This window comes from Pelodiscus sinensis, chromosome 13 (assembly GCF_049634645.1).
Source record: "Pelodiscus sinensis isolate JC-2024 chromosome 13, ASM4963464v1, whole genome shotgun sequence".
Lineage (NCBI taxonomy): Eukaryota > Metazoa > Chordata > Testudines > Trionychidae > Pelodiscus > Pelodiscus sinensis.
In genome coordinates, this window is record NC_134723.1 from 25,914,841 (window position 1) to 25,924,978 (window position 10,138).

The window sequence follows — 10,138 nt, forward strand, 5'->3', positions numbered from 1 at the left end:
ACTAGTGGGGTCCCCCAAGGGTCAGTCCTGGGACCAATCCTTTTCAACTTATTCTTAAATGATCTGGAGAAAGGAGTAAGCAGTGAGGTGGTAAAGTTTGCGGATGATACCAAACTGTTTAGGATAGTCAAGACAGAAGCAGACTGTGATGGACTCCAAAAAGATCTCACCAAACTGAGTGACTGGGCAACAAAATGGCAAATTAAATTTAATGTGGATAAGTGTAAAGTAATGCACATCGGGAAAAATAACCCCAACTATATGTACAGTATGATGGGGGCTTATTTGGCTATGACAAATCAGGAAAGAGATCTTGGAGTTATCGTGGATAGTTCTCTGAAAACTTCCACACAGTGTGCAACGGTGGTCAAAAAGGCAAATAGGATTCTAGGAATTATTAAGAAAGGGATAGAAAATAAAACACAGAATATCTTACTGCCCCTGTATAAAACTATGGTACGTCCACATCTTGAATACTGTGTACAGATGTGGTCTCCTCACCTCAAAAAAGATATTTTGGCCTTGGAAAGGGTTCAGAAAAGGGCAACTAAAACGATTAGAGGTTTGGAACGGGTCCCATATGAAGAGAGGTTAAAGCGACTGGGACTGTTCAGTTTAGAAAAGAGGAGACTGAGGGGGATATGATAGAGGTATATAAAATCATGAGTGGTGTGGAGAGGGCAAATAAAGAAAAGTTATTTATTAGTTACCATTATAGAAGAACTAGAGGACACCAAATGAAATTAATGGGTAGCAGGTTTAAAACTAATAAAAGAAAGTTCTTCTTCACACAGTGTGTAGTCAACCTGTGGAACTCCTTGCCAGAGGAGGGTGTGAAGGCTAGGACTATAACAGAGTTTAAAGAGAAGCTAGATGATTTCATGGAGGTTAGGTCCATAAAAGGCTATTAGCCAGGGGATAGAAATGGTGTCCCTGGCCTCTGTTTGTCAGAGACTGGAGAACGATGGCAGGAGACAAATCACTTGCTCTTCGGTCCAGCCTCTCTGGGGCACCTGGTACCGGCCACTATCAGCAGACAGGCTACTGGGCTAGATGGACCTTTAGTCTGACCCAGTACGGCGGTTCTTATGTTCATATTCTCTAGACCTTTAATCATTCTTGTTGCTCTTCCCTGGACCCTCTCCAATTTCTCCACATCTTTCTTGAAATGTAGTACCCAGAACTGGACATAATACTCCAACTGAGGCCTAATCAGCGCAGAGTAGAGCGGAAGAATGACTTCTCGTGTCTTGCTCACAACACACCTGTTAATGCATCCCAGAATCATGTTTGCTTTTTTTGCAACAGCATCACACTGCTGACTCATATTCAGCTTGTGGTCCACTATAACCCCTAGATCCCTTTCTGCCGTACTCCTTTCTAGATAGTCGCTTCCCATTCTGTATGTGTGAAACTGATTGCTCTTGTATTTGCCTAAGTTGTATTTGCCTAGTTTATTGATAAGAATATCATGGAAGACCATATCAAATGCCTTACTAAAGTCTAGGTATGCCACATCCACCACTTCTCCCTTATCCACTAGACTCGTTATCCTATCAAAGAAAGGTTTGATATCAGATTGGTTTGACATGATTTGTTCTTTAAAAATTCATGCTGGCTGTTCCCTATCATCTTGTCATTTTCCAAGTGTTTACAGATGATTTCCTTAATTACTTGCTCCATTATCTTCCCTGGCACAGAAGTTAAACTAACTGGTCTATAGTTTCCTGGGTTGTTCTTATTTCCCTTTTTATAAAGGGGCACTATATTTGCCCTTTTCCAGTCTTCTGGAATCTCTCCTGTCTCCCATGATTTTCCAAAGATGATAGCTAGAAGCTCGGATACCTCCTCTATCAGCTCCTTGAGTATTCTAGGATGCATTTCATCAGGCCCTGGTGACTTACAGGCATCTAACTTTTCTAGGTGATTTTTAACTTGTTCTTTTTTTATTTTATCTTCTAAACCTTCCCACTAGCATTCACTGTGTTAGGCATTCTTTTAGACTTCTCGGTGAAGACTGAAACAAAGAAGTCATTAAGCATCTCTGCCATTTCCAAGTTTCCTGTTACTGTTTCTCCCTCCTCACTGACCACACAAACACATACTGAAGTCCTCGTTATTCAGGAAGCACATAAGCATGGTATGTTTTTATGAATTGGGACCTTTGTGCTGAAGCAACACTGGAGTGTGGAATTATGGGAACTCTGGGTATGTCTACACTACAGAGAAGATAGAAGCTGTTGTTGTTGATCTTCCAGGAGTCAAATTAGTGATCTAATTAAAACAGCTAATTCGAACTGAGAGGGGCACTCCGGTCGATGCCAGTAGTCCTGCTTTCATGAGGAGTAAGGGAAGTCGAAGGGAGAGTTTGCTCCCTTTGACTTTCTGTAGTGTGGACAGCACCAAAAGTCGAGTTAAGGTACTTCCACTTCAGCTACACAATTAATGTAGCTGAAGTTGCATATCTTGATTCGGCCTTATCCTGTAGTGTAGACATACCCTCTGGTACTTGAGTTCCATCGTCTGACTGAATGATCCTAAAGCAATTTTCACAGGCATATTAGGCCATTTCTAGTATACACTCTCCCATTCTGCCTTCCCAACTTCCTCCTGTAGCTTTGTCTGCCTAGATTTCATTTTAATTTGTTGTACTAAACATTTCAGTACTATTGTTGAGCATTATTAAAAGGCTCATTGAATTTTAGAGGTGGCTGCTCTTCGATAGTAGGGAAAATGAATCTTGCATATATGTTTATAAAATTTTCAAAGAACTGTGTGATGTTCTGGAATGAAAAGCACAAGATGAAGATATTTTGTTTTAAATAATAATCAATATTTAGTTACTTCCACTGCTTCTTATTTCTTATGATTTTTTTTAGCTTGTTTGACTGAGCAGGTATTAGATGTGGATGCCATAGAATTATCCTAAACATCTCTATATGACTGGTAACAAAAGAGCAAGCAGCAGCCAACTGGCTATTACACATACATTCTTTTTCTACTATGTCCTTTTCAAAAATTTAACTCTTTGCATTTTGATCTAACTAGATTCAGTGTCAGGTCCAACATATTTTCAGAATGTGAGGTGGAAACACTGCTTTAAAACCATCTATTCCTCTGTAGATTTCCACAAAGGATTTATATTAGCTGCAGTAATGAATTTGTTTGGTCACCTTAGAGATAGAAGTAATTTTCTAAATGTGTAGATAATAAACCTCCAAAATATTCAAAGGATCACTTCAGCTTGGTCTCAGGAAGTGATGTAAGCCGGAATCACAACAAAAGAAATCAAATATATTTGAAGCAGGGTTTAGGGCTCTTAGGATAATGAAGACAGGATTTATAGTCCCTTTCAACAGAGGATCTCAAAGAACTTTATAAATATTAATCCCTAGAATAAATAGCTTTTTGCAATCTATAAATATTAACCCTCTTTTACAGATTAGAAAAATGAAATACAAGGAGGATAAATGCCTTGAACAAGCCAAACAAGCAGAGTAACAATAGAACTTAAATTTCTTAACTGCCAGTATCATGATCTAACTACCATATCTTTCTCCTTATCATATATGCTTTATGTAATTTGTAACTGTTTTTGTTAGGCTAACTTCCTCTCTCTAGACAACTGTTGAGTCAAGGAACACTAATGAACATCTAAAATCTTGTAACTACATTAATTTCTTTTAAAAAGTTGTGTGATAATGAAGGCAAATTGCTCAGAAAGTAAACAAATTGCTATGCCAGACAAATGACAATATGATGTCACAAACAAAATCTATAGTGTTTGTATCAATTTTAATTCAATTGTTTCACCCCTCGTAATGAAAACAGATTTTTAGTACTGGCTCATCCCCCATTTTTATCTTCATGTTTAACCTACTGTAGATGCTTGATGTGGAGGAACACATTGAGAATTACTGAACATTTTTACTGAGCCACTCAAGTACAAGATCATATCCAGAGGCACAATTGATAATGATACCTGAAACTGGATAATGTGAAAAAGGTATGGGAAGGCCACAATGCTGGTGCTCAGTGTCTAACCCTGTGTCTCCTCCCAAAAAAGAGAAGACCTGCAGCAAAAGCTTTTGAAGGTCATAGTAATCCAAAACTTTGAGTTAGTTATAACTATATGGGTTCTATAACAATAACTGAGAAGCAACATAATTCATGAGCTGAAACAGCTGTTCTGAGGCCTCTTGGTAAGCATGTTTTTCTGGAATATCCCCTTAGAAATGTTTTCTTAGAGTTTGTTAAAACAAGTGAGGGCTGCCCACCCTCGTATGTCTTGTTTGATTGGTTTCTTTCCAAGTATGACACGATCCCTGTCCATCTGGTTTAAATTAGGGTGAGGCTCTTTGCAATGCTGTGACAAAGAAGGGTAAGTCATAACAAAGCCAACCAACTGCATTAGCATGTTTAGCAATACCACAGATACAATTACTTAATTCTACAGATTGGAGCCACATGAAGAAAAAACACAGCTCAGACCCTGCAATGGCTTGTGAAATATTTCCCACACCATGTGAGCATTCAGTACATTCCTTTGCCTTTCACTGATGTTATCCTTTGCCTCTCCTGTCCTTTAAGAGTTAATTTGTGTTCAGAATTCTTAAAAATCTTTGATGCTGCCGCTTAGTCAATGAAATGTTAAAAGTTTTGGCAGGAGCCAAATGTGTTTAGACTGCTTTCATCTGATAATTACACTTCAGGCTACCTAAGCTTTCATGTCTCAAGTTCTGAAACCATTATATAATTTATTGTTGTCATTTACAGAGGCCTCAAATTCAAATAAATTGAAGACAGCACAATTAAGACATTTTACAGGTTAGGCAGTTCAGGAATTAAGACTTCTATTGCGATCAATGGAAGTAATTGCTGAGACCTTCAAGAACATGGTCATTACAACAAACTATGGACCTTATTCACAAATGGCTCAATCTTTAGCCCATTTAAGTGAATGAGAAAAGTGACTTCAGTGAGACTAGGACTGACGTAAAAGGGCACAAAACTTACTCAGACTAATGTTCCCTCCAAAATTTCTCAGAATGAAGGAGATTCTGAATACAGGAAACCCTTGACTTCTGACTGCCTGAGTTATGACCCCCCGCACTTACAACCATTTTGTAAGTGTGGAAGGAGCTGAAACCCCCCCGACTTACGTCCTTAGCCTGCATTTACAATGGCCTATTGTAAATGAGGGTTCGAGTTACGATGCCCCTGACTTGTGACACTTTTCTGGGAACCAATCATGTCACAAGTCGGCAGCCGCCTGTATTTTGTCCACAGATGTCTATGAAAAGACGGTTCTGAGGTTAGCCTAGGAAACGTTGGTATAAATTTATAAATTATTAGCATTTATTATGGGAGGAGAGCTCTTGGGTGTGTCTTTAGGGAATCATATGTGACCATATTCCAGAGGTGATGACAGTTCATAAATGTTGAACAAGCATAACAGAATAAACTGAACACATTGTCACAAAGCAGCTCAGAAACCTGTCAATAGGTTTAACCACATCACAGACCCAGAGTCTGTTTTTACACTGCCAGCAAAACTCCATGTGGACTTTTCTACGAGGCCAGATACAAGCATTGGACAGGATCTTTACAGCTTGGCATTATTGCCGTCCTCAGGAGAAGAATAGTATGATGAGGTGGGAGAAGCAGAACAGCATCACAGCCTAATGGATAAAAAATGTGGGTAAACTATTTTTAGGTGAAAGCATTCTGTTCACATTAAGCTCAGAACCAAATTGCAAAAGTAAGAATAAGTTGAGGGGAAATATGTGAAAATATTTTAGGAGAAAAATATGTACGTGAATTTTTTAAAGCAGAATATTAAGCATATACCTACTTGCAGACCTGCATGGAGTGAAAAAACAACAAACATTAAGGGACTGCTTCCACTCCCATTGAAGTTGATGGGCTTTTGCCAAATGCCTTCAACAACTACAGGACTGGGTGCTATGAGGCAAATTCAGAGGTGATATAAATGGCATTGTGAACTACATATTGGCTGAGTGGAGAAAGGCCTTGTCTACACTTACTGGGAGATTGGTGCTTTGGGGATCGATCCCCTGGGAGTCAATTTAGCGGGTCTAGTAAAGACCTGATAAATTGACTGCTGATCACACTCTTGTCAACTCAGAAACTCCCCTGGATTGAGAAGCATAAGGGAAGTAGACAGAAGAGTCTCGCATCGATCTTTTGTGGCGTTGGGAACGCCATGCCAACTCGATCTCAGGTTCCTCAACTCCAGCTATTACTATTCATATAGCTGAAGTTGCATACCTTAGTTCGACATTGCCCCCTAGTGTAGACCTGGCCTAAGTAAAGGCAAATGTGTGTAATTCACATGCATTGAGTGTTGTTTTAGCAAGGCCCATCTTTCTTTAACACTTTCTTTTTGGCTGTTTTATCTTCTACAGCCTTGTCTTTCTACAGTTATCTCTGAATATGGCTTAGTGCCTATACTTTATACTAGAGTGGCTCTCAAACTTTTCCAGGTTACTGACTCCTTTCAGGAGTCTGATTTGTTTTGCATAACACCAAGTTTCACCTCACCTAAAAACTACTTACAAAGTTAGACATAAAAATACAAAAGAGCCATAGCGCACTATTACTGAAAAGTGTTCCTGTTGCATTCTGATGTTTTCTTTCTCTTAAAGTGGAAAGAAAATCATGGCTACACTCTCTGGCTGGAATGATGGTAGCTCACTCTTTAAAAAAAGGTGATAAAGTGGCACAATAAATGCTGGAACATGGGGCGACAAAGGGCTAGAAGCTTCATGTTGTATAATACAAGTGTTTCATTATTGCTAGGCAGATATTATATTTGTTTATAGAACATTTACTTTAAATAAGGAATGCTAAATTTTAGGGGGGTTCTCTGTTTATTAATAACACACTTAATTAATTTGGATTTATCAAAAAATCATGCCATGACAGCTTAATTTCCTTCTTTGACATGGTTGCTGACTTACTGTGGATATGGCATATCTTGATTTTAGTAAGCTTTTGATACAGCACCACACCACATTTTCATAAGGAAGCTATGGATGAAATGAGTGTAAGGCAGGTGAAAAATTAGTTGAAATACTATACTCAAAAAGTTATCAATGGTTCATTGTCAGAGTGGAAGGACTTATCTAGGGGGATCCTGCAGGGATCTGTCCTAGGTCTGGTCCTATTCAATATTTTCCTTAACTTGGAGAATATGCTTATGAAAATTGCAAGGATACCAAGCCAGGAGGAGTACATAGCACCTTGGAGGCTATGTTTAAAATGACCTTGACAAATTGGAGAATTGGTCTGAAACCAACAAGATGAAATGAAATAAATACAAGTGCAAATACTATACTTAGGAAGGAAAAATCAAATGAACAACTATAAAATGCAAAATAACAGTCTAGGCAGTAGTCTGCTGAAAAAGATTTGGAGGTTATAATGGATCACAAATGGAAGGGGGTATGGAATGCCTGCCATATGAGGTGAGATTAATAAGACTGGGACTAAGGGGGGGATATGATAGAGGTCTATAAAATCATGACTGTTTTGGAGAAAGTGAATAAAAAAGAGGTGTCCACTCGTTCCTATAAGACAAGAACTAGGGGTAACCAAATGAAAATAATAGGTAGCAGGTTTAAAACAAACAAAAGGCAATACTTCACACAGTGCACAATCAGCCTGTGGAACTCCTTGCCAGATGTTGTTGTGAAGGCCAAGACTATAACAAGGTTCAAAAAAGAAGTGGATAAATTCATGGAGGATAGGCCCATTAATGGCTATTAATCAAGATGGGCAGGGATGATGTATCTAGCCTCTGTCAGAATCTGGGAATTCTTTTAAAACTTTCCTCATAAGTCAAGTTTTCTAAACCCTTTATCATATTATTTCTTCTCCTCTGGACTCCCTTCAGTTTGACAGCATCTTTCCTAAAGGTGGGGTACTGTGTCCAACTCAGGGTACCACTTTAGGAAAAATGCTATCAAAATGGACAGAGTCCAGAGTAGCAGAATAAATATGATAAAAGATTTAAAAAAATCTGACTTATGAGGAAAGGTTAAAAAACTGGGCATGCTTAGTATTTAAAAACAAACAACAACAACAACAACAACCAGAACAGGAAGCTAATAAGCTCCAAATATGTTAAAGGCTGTTATAATGAGGTCAGTGATCTCCACATACACTGAAGGCAGGCAAAAAGTAATAGGCTTAATCTACAGCAAGGGCGATTCAAGTTAGATATGAGTAAAACTTTCTAAGGATAGTTTCTAACTTACCTATTAAGGACAATTAAGCACTGGAATAGACTTCTCAAGAATGCTGCAGGTTCTCAGAACAGATTAGACAAGCACTTATTACAGATGTTCTAGGTATACTTGGTCCTTGTTCAGTGCAAGAGACTGAACTAGGCAGAGTCTGTGACTATACCATGCCCATGACTGCAATATCTGAGTACCAACTAGAAGAGGTAAACAGTTAAAGATACATCTATTTTGATTAGGGATGTAAAATGCCGATTAATCTGTTAACCGGTTAAACATTGCGGCTGCTGCTGTGCCAGTTCCCAGCTCCTGCATTGGGCTGTTGCTGGTTCCTGGCCTCCTCATTGGGGCTGCCGGCCCCCACGTGGGCTGGAAGCCCGAAGCCCTTGGCGGGGGCCTGGCTGATCCCAGGCATGGGATAACCTTAACAAGTAAGCATCACCTGGTAAGGGTGATACTTACCAGGTAACCAGTTAACCAGTTACCCATTCACATCCATAATTTTGGTATTCAATGTTAGTCTTAAACAAATTAAATTATATTTGGAAGAGATGGAAATGGACTGTTGCAGGGACAGCAATGAACAAAAGGGTGTAAAATAAAGCAGCCCTTGTACCCTCCAGCACTACTTTAATTTGTATCCTCAATATTCCCAGACATTCCTCCTTGAAGTCATTTTATTCATATCCATGGCAGCCACAACATTCAGCCTTGAAATCAACAGGAGTTATTCCTGTTTATGTTGAATTGGTGTCAGTTACTTATTTTGCATATCTACTGAATTCCCAATTGCAGCAAGTTACCTTACTTTGTCACTAACACCTGTTATCTGGAAAAAATACACCTGATATGTAATTTTAACCCCCAGGTATCTTACACCACTGAAATTAGCCCAGTGGCCCAGCTCCTTTATGATACATCTACACAGCAGCATTATTTTGGAATAAAAACTCAGAAATAGCTCATTTTGAAATAGAGCACCTATACTGCAGAAGCCAATTGAAATAGCATTGAGCTATTTTGTAATAGAGTGCCCACACTGATTGGAGCCTCAATTGCATTTAAGACCCCCTGAAAGCACTTTGGGCAGGGCATAAAGATAACAGTCACTTCCTGGAGCTGCTTCCTGAGGCTATCTGTGGCTCATGCTTAAAGGGACCTCCTGTACAGCCGTGTCTCAGGCTCCTCTCTTTTGTCTATCTCCTTGAAGGTCAGCAAAGGCTTTTCACTGCCTGCTCTGGTTGCCCTTGTGAACACTACAGGACTCCTGCCATGGAGCCGAATCTGCTGCCAAGCAGTCTCCAGCTCCTGGACCTCATGCTGAACCTCCTGGTGCAGTTTTTGCAGGCTGCCCTTGTGGCACTGCAGAATCTGGACTTGCTGCTCCCTGCGAGGCACCTCCTCAGCTCTCTCCATGTGCTGCTCATGCAGCACAGCCACTCCCACCCTCCCCTGTATACTGTGTACCACCGCTTCTGACTACTGGACACCAGTTCCGACCGGTGGGACCGGATCATCATGGAGCAGTGGGACAACTAGCAGTGGCTCCAGAAGTTCCGCATGTGGAAGGACACCTTCCTGGAGCTCTGTGAGTAGCTCGCCCCTGCCCTCAGGTGATGGGACACCCAGATGAGACCCACCATCCCCCTCCAGAAGTGGGTCGCCATTGCACGGTGGAAGCTCGCCACACTGGACATGGCAGTCCTGCCTTCACAAAGCTTCACAAAGGGACATGGGGTGAGTTGGGGGTTGCTCCTGCTGTGTGGGAGAAGGGGGTTGGGCTCGAGGACCTTCTGTGGGTACTGGCAACCCTGTGATTCCCTATTTGTCTCCTTTAGGTGGTGAGGACCATCAACACCATGTTGCTGTGC

The 10,138-nt window shown here is 40.3% G+C and overlaps 1 protein-coding gene across 1 annotated transcript in view; it reads right to left on the reverse strand.

The window, feature by feature from the left end:
* ZDHHC15 (zDHHC palmitoyltransferase 15) overlaps positions 1-10,138 on the reverse strand; it is a 226,177-nt gene that overhangs the window by 135,908 nt on the left and 80,131 nt on the right. The window lies entirely within an intron of this gene.